The 13,014-nt window shown below is 44.8% G+C and overlaps 1 long non-coding RNA gene across 1 annotated transcript; it reads left to right on the top strand.

The window, feature by feature from the left end:
* The first annotated feature begins 2,618 nt into the window (after positions 1–2,618).
* LOC106585322 (uncharacterized) lies at positions 2,619–6,515 on the top strand. The gene is made up of 3 exons (XR_001323937.2): positions 2,619–3,059; positions 5,926–6,076; positions 6,304–6,515. It is a non-coding gene; the product is annotated as an uncharacterized lncRNA (long non-coding RNA).
* Positions 6,516–13,014: the final 6,499 nt, after the last annotated feature.

The raw sequence follows: 13,014 nt of genomic DNA, 5'->3' as shown, positions 1-13,014 counted from the left end.
TTAGAGGCAGAGAATCCCAGTGGAGAGAGGGGAACCGGCCAGACAGAGACAGCAAGGGCGGTTCGTTGCTCCAGTGCCTTTCCGTTCACCTTCACACTCCTGGGCCAGTCTACACTCAATCATAGGACCTACTGAAGAGATGAGTCTTCAATAAAGACTTAAAAGTTGAGACCGAGTCTGCATCTCTCACATGGATAGGCAGACCATTCCATAAAAATGGAGCTCTATAGGAGAAAGCCCTGCCTCCAGCTGTTTGCTTAGAAATTCTAAGGACAGTAAGGAGGCCTGTGTCTTGTGACCGTAGCGTACGTGTAGGTATGTACGGCAGGACCAAATCAGAAAGATAGGTAGGCGCAAGCCCATGTCATGCTTTGTAGGTTAGCAGTTTAACCTTGAAATCAGCCCTTGCCTTAACAGGAATCCAGTGTAGGGAGGCTAGCACTGGAGTAATATTATCACATTATTTGGTTATAGTCAAGATTCTAGCAGGCGTGTTTAGCACTAACTGAAGTTTATTTAGTGCTTTATTCAGGTAATCGGAAAGTAGAGCATTGCAGTAGTCTAACCTAGAAGTGACAAAAGCATGGATTAATTTTTCTGCATCCTTTTTTGGACAGAAAGTTTCTGATTTTTGCAATGTTAGTTCGTCAAAAGAGAGATCAGGGTCCAGAGTAACGCCAAGGTCCTTCACAGTTTTATTTGAGACGACTGTACAACCATCAAGATTAATTGTCAGATTCAACAGAAGATCTCTTTGTTTCTTGGGACCTAGAACAAGCATCTCTGTTTTGTCCTAGGTTAAAAGTAGAAAATTTGTCAGTCATCATTCAGGTAGGTCCTAGCCAGTCATCATTCAGATAAGTCCTCCTAGCCAGTCATCATTCAGGTAGGTCCTCCTAGTCAGTCATCATTCAGGTAGGTCCTCCAAGTCAGTCATCAATTTGGTAGTTCCTCATAGTCAGTCATCATTCAGATAGGTCTTAGCCAGTCATCATTCAGGTAAGTCCTCCTAGCCAGTCATCAGGTAGGTCCTCCAAGTCAGTCATCATTCAACCAGTAATCATTCAGGTAGGTCCTCCTAGTCAGTCATCATTCAGGTAGGTCCTCCTAGTCAATCATTTAGGTAGGTCCTCCTAGTCAGTCATCATTTTGGTAGTTCCCTTTTAGTCAGTCATCATTCAGGTAGGTCCTATCCAATCATCATTCAGGTAGGTCCTCCTAGTCAGTCATCATTCAGGTAGGTCCTCCTAGTCAGTCATCATTCAGGTAAGGTCCTCCTATTCAATCATTTAGGTAGGTCCTCCGATTCAGTCATCATTCAGGTAGGTCCTCCTAGTCAGTCATCATTCAGGTAGGTCCTATCCAGTCATCATTCAACCAGTCATCATTCAGGTAGGTCCTCCTAGTCAGTCATCATTCAGGTATGTCCTCCTAGTCAGTCATCATTCAGGTAGGTCCTCCTAGTCAATCATTTAGGTAGGTCCTCCTAGTCAGTCATCATGTTGGTAGTTCCTCCTAGTAAGTCATCATTCAAGTAGGTCCTCATAGTCAGTCATCATTCATGTAGGACCCTAGCCAGTCATCATTCAGGTAGGTACTAACCAGTCATCATTCAGGTGGGCCATAGTCAGCCATCATTCAGGTGGGTCCTCCTAGCCAGTCATCATTCAGGTAGGTCCTCTTAGTCAGTCAGCATTCAGGTAGTTCCTAGTCAGTCATCATTCAGGTACGCCCTAGTCAGTCATCATTCAGGTAGGTCCTCCTAGTCATTCATCATTCAGGTAGGTCCTCCTAGTCATTCATCATTCAAGTAGGTCCTAGTCAGTCATAATTCAGGTAGGCCCTAGTCAGTCATCATTCTCGTAGGTCCTCCTAGTCAGTTATCATTCAGGTATATCCTAGCCAGTCATCATTCAGGTAGGTACTAACCAGTAATCATTCAGGTAGGTCCTCATAGTCAGTCATCATTCAGGTGGGTCCTCCTAGTCAATCATTTAGGTAGGTCCTCCTAGTCAGTCATCATTTTGGTAGTTCCCTTTTAGTCAGTCATCATTCAGGTAGGTCCTATCCAGTCATCATTCAGGTAGGTCCTCCTAGTCAGTCATCATTCAGGTAGGTCCTCCTAGTCATTCATCATTCAGGTAGGTCCTCCTAGTCAGTCTTCATTCAAGTAGGCCATAGTCAGTCATCATTCAGTTAGGCCATAGTCAGTAATCATTTAGGTAGGCCATAGTCAGTCATCAGTCAGGTAAATCCTCCTAGCCAGTCATTGTTCAGGTAGGTCCTCCTAGCCAGTCATCATGCAGGTAGGTCCTCCTAGCCAGTCATCATTCAGGTAGGTACTAGCCAGTCATCATTCAGGAAGGTCCTCATAGTCAGTCATCATTCAGGTAGGCCATAGTCACTCGTCTTTCAGGTAGGTCATAGTCAGTCACAGTGAGGAGAGGGCCTTGCTCTGTTTGTCTTTAGAAGGATCTTATCCTTCGTCTAGTTGTGTCTAGGGTTGCAAAATTCCAAGAACTTTAAATAAATTCCCTGGTTTTCCCAAAATCACAGTTGGAGGATCCCAGAACCAGGAGGAAATAAGCAGGAAATCCGGAACCCTCCAACCAGGATTTCTGGAAAACTAGGGAATTTATTGACAGTTCCCTGAATTTTGTAACCCTAGTTGTGTCCCAATAACTGTTCTTCAGAAGGATGTCTCCACCAAAATGTATAATATTCCCTTGACCTTGTCCCTCCATACACTCCCCGTCCTATCCTAGGTCTCCCCCTGTCTAACTTAACTAGTATTACAGAGTGTAGAATACCACATCATTCATTCCCCAATTGATAAGACTTTTGTATTCTGTTTTTTGTCTTATATCTAGAATAATTGTAAGTTAAGACATTCAACTCAAACTGTGAATATGTGTGTCCTCTGCTCTGGTCTCCCCCATCACCAGGAGCAGAAGGAGCTGTGCCAGGAGAGGGCCTGTGAGAGTATAGTGATGTGATTGACCACTCTCTCTGTGGTACAACTGCTGCTGACTCATCCTGCATTACCTGCAGGACTCAGGGTTAGTACTCATCTCACACACACACACACATTTCCCACAGATGAAATGTGTGTGGTTGTCTCGGTGGGTGTAGGTTGACCAGTGAGGGTTTCAACAACTTGTTGTTAGTCTACTCCTCTCTGGTTCTGTTTGGCTTCAAGAGTGAAGATCTGGATGTCAAGGTAACATACATTTCAGCTCTCTTCAAAATAAAAGTCTTTCAATTCACTCTGATAAGAAATGTTAACAAATGGAAGATTAAATTATCAATGGGATATTCAAAACTGTAATATCTTATGCTTCATGGAGTCGTGGCTGAACGATAACATTATCAACATACAGCTGGCTGGTTATACACTGTATCGGCAGGACACAACAGCTACGTCAGGTAAGACAAGGGGAGGCGGACTATGTATTTTTGTAAATAGCTGGTGCACGATATCTAAGGAAGTCTCGAGGTTTTGCTCGCCTGAGGTAGAGTATCTCATGATAAGCTGTAGACCACACTATCTACCTAGAAAGTTTACATCTGTATTTTTCGTAGCTGTCTACATAGCACCACAGACTGATGCTGGCACTAAGACCGCACTGAATGAGCTGTATTCCGCCATAAGCAAACAGGAAAACGCTCACCCAGAGGCGGTGCTCCTAGTAGCCAGGGACCTTAATACAGGGAAACTTAAATCCGTTTTACCAAATTTCTATCAGCATGTTAAATGTGCAACCTGAGGGAAAAAACTCTGGACCACCTTTACTCCGCACACAGAGACGCATACAAAACTCTCCCTCACCCTCCATTTGGCAAATCTGACCATAATTCTATCCTCCTGATTACTGCTTACAAACATAAATTAAAGCAGGAAGCACCAGTGACTCGATCAATAAAAAAGTGGTCAGATGAAGCAGATGCTAAGCTACAAGACCGTTTTGCTAGCACAGACTGGAATATGGATTCCTCCGATGGCATTGAGGAGTACACCACATCAGTCATTGGCTTCATCAATAAGTGCGTCGATGGCGTTGTCCCCACAGTGACAGTACGTACATACCCCAACCAGAAGCCATGGATTACAGGCAACATCCGCACTGAACTCATCAATAAGCTAAGGGCCCTGGGACTAAACACCTCCCTCTGCAACTGGATCCTGGACTTCCTGACGGGCTGCCCCCAGGTGGTAAGGGTAGGTAACAACACATCCGCCACGCTGATCCTCAACACAGGGCCTCTCAGTGGTGCGTGCACAGTCCTCTCCTGTACTCCCTGTTCACTCATGACTGCACGACCAGGCACGACTCCAACACCATCATTAAGTTTGCCGATGACACAACAGTTGTAGGCCTGATCACCGACAACGACGATACAGCCTATAGGGAGGAGGTCAGAGACCTGGCCGTGTGGTGCCAGGACAACAACCTCTCCCTCAATGTGATCAAGACAAAGGAGATGATTGTGGACTATAGGAAAAAGAGGACCGAGAACGCCCCCATTCTCATCGTCGTGGCTGTAGTGGAGCAGGTTGAGAGCTTCAAGTTCCTTTGTGTCCACATCACCAACAAACTAACATGGTCCAAGCACACCAACACAGTCTTGAAGAGGGCACGGCAAACCTATTCTCCCTCAGGAGACTGAAAAGATTTGGCATGGGTCCTCAGATCCTCAAAAGCTTCTACAGCTGCACCATCGAGAGCATCCTGACTGGTTACATCACTGCCTGGTATGGCAAATGCTCGGCCTCCGACCGCAAGGCACTACAGAGGGTAGTGCGTACGGTCCAGGACATCACTGGGACCAAGCTCCCTGCCATACAGGACCTCTACACCGGGCAGTGTCAGAGGAAGGCCCTAAACATTGTCAAACACTCCAGCCACCCTAGTCATAGAATGTTCTCTCTGCTACCGCACGGCAAGCGTTACCGGAGCGCAATGTCTAGGTCCAAGAGTCTTCTAAACAGCTTCTACCCCCAAGCCATAAGACTCCTGAACATCTAATCAAATGGCTATAAATGGCTATAGTTATCATCTATGCATAGTCACTTTAATAACTCTACATACATGTACATATTACCTCAACTAACCGGTGCCCCCACACATTGACTCCGTACCGGTAACCCCTGTGTATAGTCTCGCTATTGTTATTTTACTGCTGCTCTTTAATTACTTGTTACTTTTCATTTTTATTCTTACTCATTTTTTTTTTCAACTGCATTGTTGGTTAGGGGGCTCGTAAGCATTTCACTATAAAGTTTACACCTGTTGTATTCGGTGCATGTGACTAATACAATTTGATTTGATTTGTGTGCTAGACCCTCCGTTAAATTACACATTTCTCAAGGTAGGAATACAGCAAAAATATGATCAATGGCTCATTCGAGAGAAGACATCGTCCGAGTTATGACATCGGCCAGTATTGAAAACGGACATGTATGATAGATGTTTTTGCGATCTAAAAGTCGGATTCCTATTAACTTCCAGTGTAGTGAGTGACTTTATCATGGTGCTACGTCATACCAGCTGGATTTCTGCCTGCTTGAATGCCAATAACTCAGATAAACATGAAATTACCCAGGAATCGATAGAACATCACTCAGAGATGCACAAAAACAATATAACATTTAAAATGGGTGAACGTTCCCTTTAATTTCATTATCTATTGTGTAATAGTAGCAGTATCATCATTAAATTCATTACTGATGGAAGTATACAGGTTACACAGAGAGAATGAGTCGTCCCAGTGGATGGTTTGTGCGTGTGTGTGTGCGTGTGTGTGTTTGCATGTGTATTTGCAAATGTTTATTTGTATATGTGTGTGTGTGTGTGTGTGCATGCATGTGTGTATATGTTTGTTTGTTAGGTCTAACCCCCTGCTCTCCCCCTGTCTTCCCCCCAGGAGGAGAGGTGTCTGCTAGAGTTCCCCTGTATGAACCCTCTAGCGGCTCAGCTGATGTTGAGGAGGGGCCCCTCTCGCCACTGGCTCCTGGGGGCCACCCCTCTCCCAGTTGCAGGAGCTGCTCTCTGAGGTCCCTCACAAAGTCATCAAGGTGACCTGGCCAGTCACCTCCTCTCAATTTAGTGTCCTGGTCTTGTCATACACCTTGCCTTCACTGGGAAGACAATATGGGGTTGTATATTGTGTTGTGTTTCCATATACACTGGAGCAGCTGCATCCTCTTCATTACGAACTTTGCCAACTTTGTTTATCAGTCAAACTCTGGTGGTGCTATATTGATAATACTTGCAGTAATACAATATCTTGTTTTTATTCCAGCTCTTCAGTGACACCCCGTCTCTGTACAAGCTGACTGCAGCAGCCTCCTCTCCAGAGTCTCACACTGAGTTCACTCATCAGAAAGACCACAGTAGCTCCACCGACCCTTCTGCCACCAGCAGAGACAACCAACACCCACACACTGCAACCAACACCCACACACCGCGACCCACACACACACCGCGACCCACACACACACCGCGACCCACCCACACACCGCGACCCACACACACACCACGACCCACACACACACCGCGACCCACACACACACCGCGACCCACACACACACCGCGACGACCCACACACACACCGCGACCCACACACACACCGCGACCCACACCGCGACCCACACACACACCGCGACCCACCCACACACCGCGACCCACACACACACCGCGACCCACACACACACCGCGACCCACCCACACACCGTGACCCACACACACACCGCGACCCACCCCCACACCGCGACCCACACACCGCGACCCACCCCACACCGCAACCCACACACACACCGCAACCCACACTCACACCGCGACCCACACACACACCGTGACCCACACACACACCGCGACCCACCCACACACCGCGACCCACACACACACCGCGACCCACACACACACCGCGACCCACACACACACCGCGACCCACACACACACCGCGACCAACCCACACACCGCGACCCACACACACACTGCGACCCACACACACACTGCGACCCACCCACACACCGCAACCCACACACACACCGCGACCCACACACACACCGCGACCCACCCACACACCGCGATCCACCCCCACACCGCAACCCACACACACACCGCAACCCACACTCACACCGCGACCCACACACACACCGCAACCCACCCACACACCGCGACCCACACACACACTGCGACCCACACACACACCGGCGACCCACACACACACTGCGACCAACCCACACACCGCAACCCACACACACACTGCGACCCACACACACACTGCGACCCACACACACACTGCGACCCACCCACACACCGCAACCCACACACACACCGCGACCCACACACACACCGCGACCCACACACACACCGCGATCCACACACACACCGCGACCCACACACACACTGCGACCCACCCACACACCGGGACCCACCCACACACCGCGACCCACACACACACCGCGACCCACACACACACAGCGACCCACACACACACTGTGTCCCACCCACACACCGCGACCCACACACACACTGCGACCCACACACACACTGCGACCCACCCACACACCGCGACCCACACACACACCGCGACCCACACACACACTGCGACCCACCCACACACCGCGACCCACACACACACTGCGACGAGAACCATTCAAGCCTATCCCCAACAGCTGCCTCGCTGGCTCCCCCAGTGCTGAGAGTTTAGCTAGGAGTTTATATGAAGAGAGCTCTCTCATTACCAAGGAGGACAGTGCAGACTTCCAGGTGGACTTGAGTCAGGCCCCTTTTCAGCACACCTGGAACCACAACCCATGGGAGGCAGATGAGGTGAAATTTGTAGGCTGGAATAGAGGAGGACGAGGAGAGGAGTGGACATCCAGAGCATCCCTACACCAGGAGCCCCGTGGCTCCCCAGAGACTACGCGCCAGAGAACCCTGTTCAGACAGACCCCTCGTCAACATTCAGCTACAGCACCAACACACAGAGACCAGCGTACTCCGACAACCAGATGTACTCGTTCTCTACAGTAGGCTACAGTAAACAGCAGCAGTACCCTGATGGCAGCCTGGCCTCGCCTAGAGGAGCTCTGCCATGGGGGGCAGTTGCAGTGACAGCCCCTACAGCACAACCCAGGGGAGGGGTGACATGAGTGAGACACCTGACTATGGGACCAGTTATAGGACGGGGATAGAGAGGAAGAGGAGAGCAGAGGGCCCAAAGATGAACAATGAGAGTAACATGTTAGACTGCTGATAAAGCACGTTTGCATTTAAATATATTTTTAAAGATCTCCTTTAGTGGTTTGGGAAAGTTCCAGTATAGCCTCTAGTGTGGAAATTATATCATTATTGAGGTAAACGTGAGCAATTACGAGATTATATTGTTCTGTTTTCATGTATTCTTTTCAGTTTTAACGCCATTGAAGAGGGGAAAGCTCAGTTATGAGGTGTTAGGCTGAAGGGATGGACAGATAAGACTAACCTTTTTCTAAAATGTCTCATATCTGTGAAGTACTGAGATATTAAGATTTGCCTGAAAAGTGAACAGTATCCTGTCAGTCCCTTGCCCTGTCTACAACTACAGATATTGGGTATGTAAGAAATACATGTAGTATGCCATAGGTTCTTGAGTGTTTGAAAGACACTATTAAATGTTCAACTGTTGTTGGGAAAATATTTGTCAATTTATGTGTGTTAAGGTTTTTTTTATAATTATTTTGTTAATCTTTTCTAAGAAGGATAAGATTAAATAGACGGTTTTGTTATATTTTGACTTCATATAAAACATATAATGCTAAAGATAAATAACTGTATGTTATGCTAGGACAAATACTTTTTAAATTAAAGCCAATCTGAAATGTTTTGAAGCTTTTGCCAGAATGTGTTAGGAAATGTATCAGCATTATGAACAAGACAGGATTAATATTTATGAACTAAAATGAATGAATGACAGTAATTTCCATGAATTCAAATGTTAATTTAGTGCATATCTTCTTCTGACTAGTCCAGCAGTGTCAAACTCATGTTGCCCCGGGGGCCACATTCGGTCCTCAACGAGGTCCAGAGGGCCACAATTAAAATGTGTTATAATTCCCGCCTATCAACAAAAAAAATGTAAATGTCATTTTTTGAAATTATGATCCTGGCTGACTGTCTAACTTTGATTTGGGTGATCATTAGAGAGTCGGACACAGTCTAGAACAGGGATCATCAACTATTCAGCCGCGGGACAATTTCTTTTCTTGAGTGGCTGGTCGGGGGCGGAACATCATTTCAAATCATTTGTAGACTGCAAATTGACCGCAAGAATCCCAAACAGATATGATATATATGTGTGGGAAAACATGGGAACAGATTTCCAATTGGATCTGATTTCCTGGTGTTTATACGATCTTATACACAACAATTAACATTTTAAATGTAATTTTTTATTTTATTTAGATCAGAAAACTTGGGGGGAACAAATATAAAACCACCTGCGGGCCGCAATGCTGGTGAAGCCAGGTGTAAAAACTGTATTAATGTAGTTCCATGGTCATTTATACACAGTTTCGATTTGGTGTTAGTCATTTTAAGTATATTGAGTTTTAAATATATATGTATATATATATTTTTTTTTTACTGAAACCTCACGCTGGCACTATTGGAGCCTGGCGGTATGTTTAACACCCCCTGGTCTAGTCTAATGCTATCATCCTGTGACCTTTATGTCGCAGTTCTGTTTCTCCATAGTTAGTGTTTCTGTGCTGTGTGAGAAACAGCAGGTGGACTGGACATCAGGACTGCAGTAAAAGCTCCATTCACAATCATGGCCACTGTGTTTACCAACAATGAGGGACATTTCACTAAGACTATAGTGGTCCCAAATACCTCAGTTACAACTTGTTTAAAGGCTCTATTATGTAGTCCGACCGACACTGCATTCCAATGTTGAATGGGTGCTGAGAGAAATGTTTCGCAGGGTTAGAGGGAGAATGGCAAAATAAATATTACATACGAATAAATATTTAGACTTAAAAAATAACGTTTGTTTTTGATATCTTAAACATTTGGAAGATGTGGGTGAAGTAACCAATGGTAAAGCAAAACATGCTTTGTTTTTGCTGGGAATTCAGGTTGATATGGATTGTCCCTGCAATGAAAAGAAGTATACCTTTTACTCTGTAATTGACCTGCAATTTAGACCTTGTCATTCCGACTTGATACATAAATAATTTTACAGTCTAAAATGTGTCTGTTTACGAGCAAGGGTAGATGAAAAAACCCAGATACAATATTATTAACGAATACAACATTTTACATAGAACACTCTCAATATTTCATAATCAAAATGCAATTTTTTTATGGAGGTTTTATTTTTCCAGCTAAAACGGATAGTCTCCCTCCATTTCAGAGCTCAAAAGGTCGTTTTTCATTTAGCGCAGCAATCCCCTTATCACAGTCTCTCAGAGTGTGGAGAGAGTGCTTATCTTCACGAGCCAGCAGTCTGAAGCCTTCTCCCGCAGGAATTAGCCTCAGACAAGGAGCCCCCCAGGGCATAGATTCCTGCCAGCAGCAAACCTCCTATGTCCATAAGCTAACACACTGACACACACGCACACACACCATAAATAACCACCTAACTAACCTTTAGTTTCGGTTATATGTCTCTGGCCACATTGTCTTAACAACAAGCCTAACAAAAGAGCCAAAAGGGGGTGTTTTTAATGGCAGGCGAAACAAAAGCTGAGTGAGAAAATTGTTAAAAAAGTCCAACACGTGGAGGCTAAATCAACATCTGTGTAATGGTCCAGTAATTGGTCCTGCCTGCCATACTTTAGCCCTGGAGTGAATAGCAGACATATTGTGAAAATGAACAGGCTGTTCAAACCTAACCTTTAGAGCAGAGTTATTTCCTTACCACTGCTTCAAAGGTCACGCTACTACTGTTGTTTTTTATATCACTCTGTTCTTCTAGATACAATACTTTGATTGGACAGGCTCTCGATGGGGATATCAGTTGAAAAGAGACGTTAAAATGTACCTTTGTAATTGTAGTCTCTGCATAGTTGTTTCTTTAGCTACACGGATGTTTTTATTATGTTGACAGCACTACAGTATGGCTCTCTTACTTCATTTGCTGTACTGACTAATGTATTTTCCCTCACTTCTCCATAGGGGCTTTATGTTGTTGTTTTCCTCAGGGTTGTCAAGCTGCTCGGCTTTATATCCCCACACACTACCCTCCGTGACAGGAAAAACAAGACGATCTGGCCCTGCTGAATGCGGCCCTGGTGTGTGTATGAGACGGGGATGGAGGGACAGGCTGGCTGGCTGAAGGGGCCTGCTGCCTGCTGTGAGTGTGTCTGCAGACCTGAGGCCAAGTAGAGTGCAGAGAGCAGGGGAGTGGGGACCCACCACTGCAGGTGCAGCCCCTTAGAAGTGCAGCAAGGCCCATGAATGGCAGCAATTCAGGGCCAGCCCCATTGGGTCTGTTCTCCAGGCCCCAGCGCTAATCCCAGGCCCTAATCGGATTATGTAAATTTCTACTCCACACAGAGATACTTTTATGGAAAGCTGCGTCTTTGAAACAACACTTGAAGGATGCAAAAAGAACAGTAGCAATTGGTTAAACTAGACGTCGTTAAATAAAAAAACATCTGAAACTGAGGTTGAAAGTGGGAGGCAGAGAGAGGGGATATAGAAGAGGAGTGGCGAGGAAGAATGGTTTTAGAGAGATGGTCTGGCATGCGCTCATGCTTGTGACCCAGGGAAGGACTCTACTTGCACCCACCTGGCTCGTTCCCCATGCTCCACTTTGTAATTTATGTGTGGCCCCTGGAATGGATCAACAAGATTACCATAGTCATAACAAAACCCACATTGTTAAACTGTCAATCTGGATATGGTATTTCTGGCCCAATCAGGGTGAATTAAATGGCAGCAGGATGGGCGATATCAAAGTTTTACTGAACCGGCTACCCATGGTTGATGTTTAACCATAGAAGGTAACAAGTGTCCAGAATTGTAAGGGTAGGATCAGGCAGGGAAACATCTCAGTTTCATCACAATAGGAATTTATTTGTAAGCGTAAATGTAACCTTTAATAGTCACGTTACGTGTTAAACATTATTAATAATTTAATGAAATGACTAGGGTTGCAAAGTAATGTTATATTACTGGAAACGTTCTAAGTTTACCAGTAAACTACCAGAATGTTGGTATCTTTCAAGGATTTTATGTAATCTATCACAAGACATCTAGTGGCACTTTTGGGTACCTCAGATTATCACAGGTGTCTGTAATTATCTCTTGCCCTCTGTGTGGCCTTATCACATGTCAAATATATGAAATAATTTAATAAGATGATTTTAAAATAGAAAATAGAATGACAAAGCTGTGAACATCCTTAATATAAACCATCAATTTAGTGAATGCTAAGTTTTCAGCATGAAATATGCTTTCCATTTTTTTTTACACCGTTTTATTAATTTTACTATATCAATATGTGTTTGTTGTCAATGTTTTGGCGTAGGACCGGTGGCAGTTGTGAAAAATGTCAATCGTTGGAAGAGTTTATTTAAAAAAAATGGCATTGTTGATTTGATGCTTTTTCATTAATTAGGCTATTTTCTCTTGAACCATATGGTCTATCTAATAGAAACTCATAGACAATACAAATATAAAAAATGAATACTATATATCGATATCTTTAAAAAAAAAGTGATTAAAGTACAAATTACCAAAGTTACGATTGATTGCCATAGATTTTCTGTTGATTACCAAAATTACTGAAAATTCCAGTAGCTTTGGTAAATTACCGGTAGCTTTGCAACCCTAGAAATTACTCAACAAAAAGTTGTGGATGATATGAAAGCAAAGTTTCCAAATACTCTTTCAAATTGTTAAACATTATTGTATGATATTATATCAGTATTTGTGTTTACCCCTAACCTCATTTGTCTAACCCATTGGTCATCTATTTGTTTACAGACAGAATAGAACACCCAACACAGCGGTCTGT

The sequence above is a fragment of the Salmo salar genome, chromosome ssa24 (assembly GCF_905237065.1).
Source record: "Salmo salar chromosome ssa24, Ssal_v3.1, whole genome shotgun sequence".
Lineage (NCBI taxonomy): Eukaryota > Metazoa > Chordata > Actinopteri > Salmoniformes > Salmonidae > Salmo > Salmo salar.
Note: the sequence above shows the minus strand (reverse complement) of the source record. Positions and strands in the feature narration are given on the sequence as shown.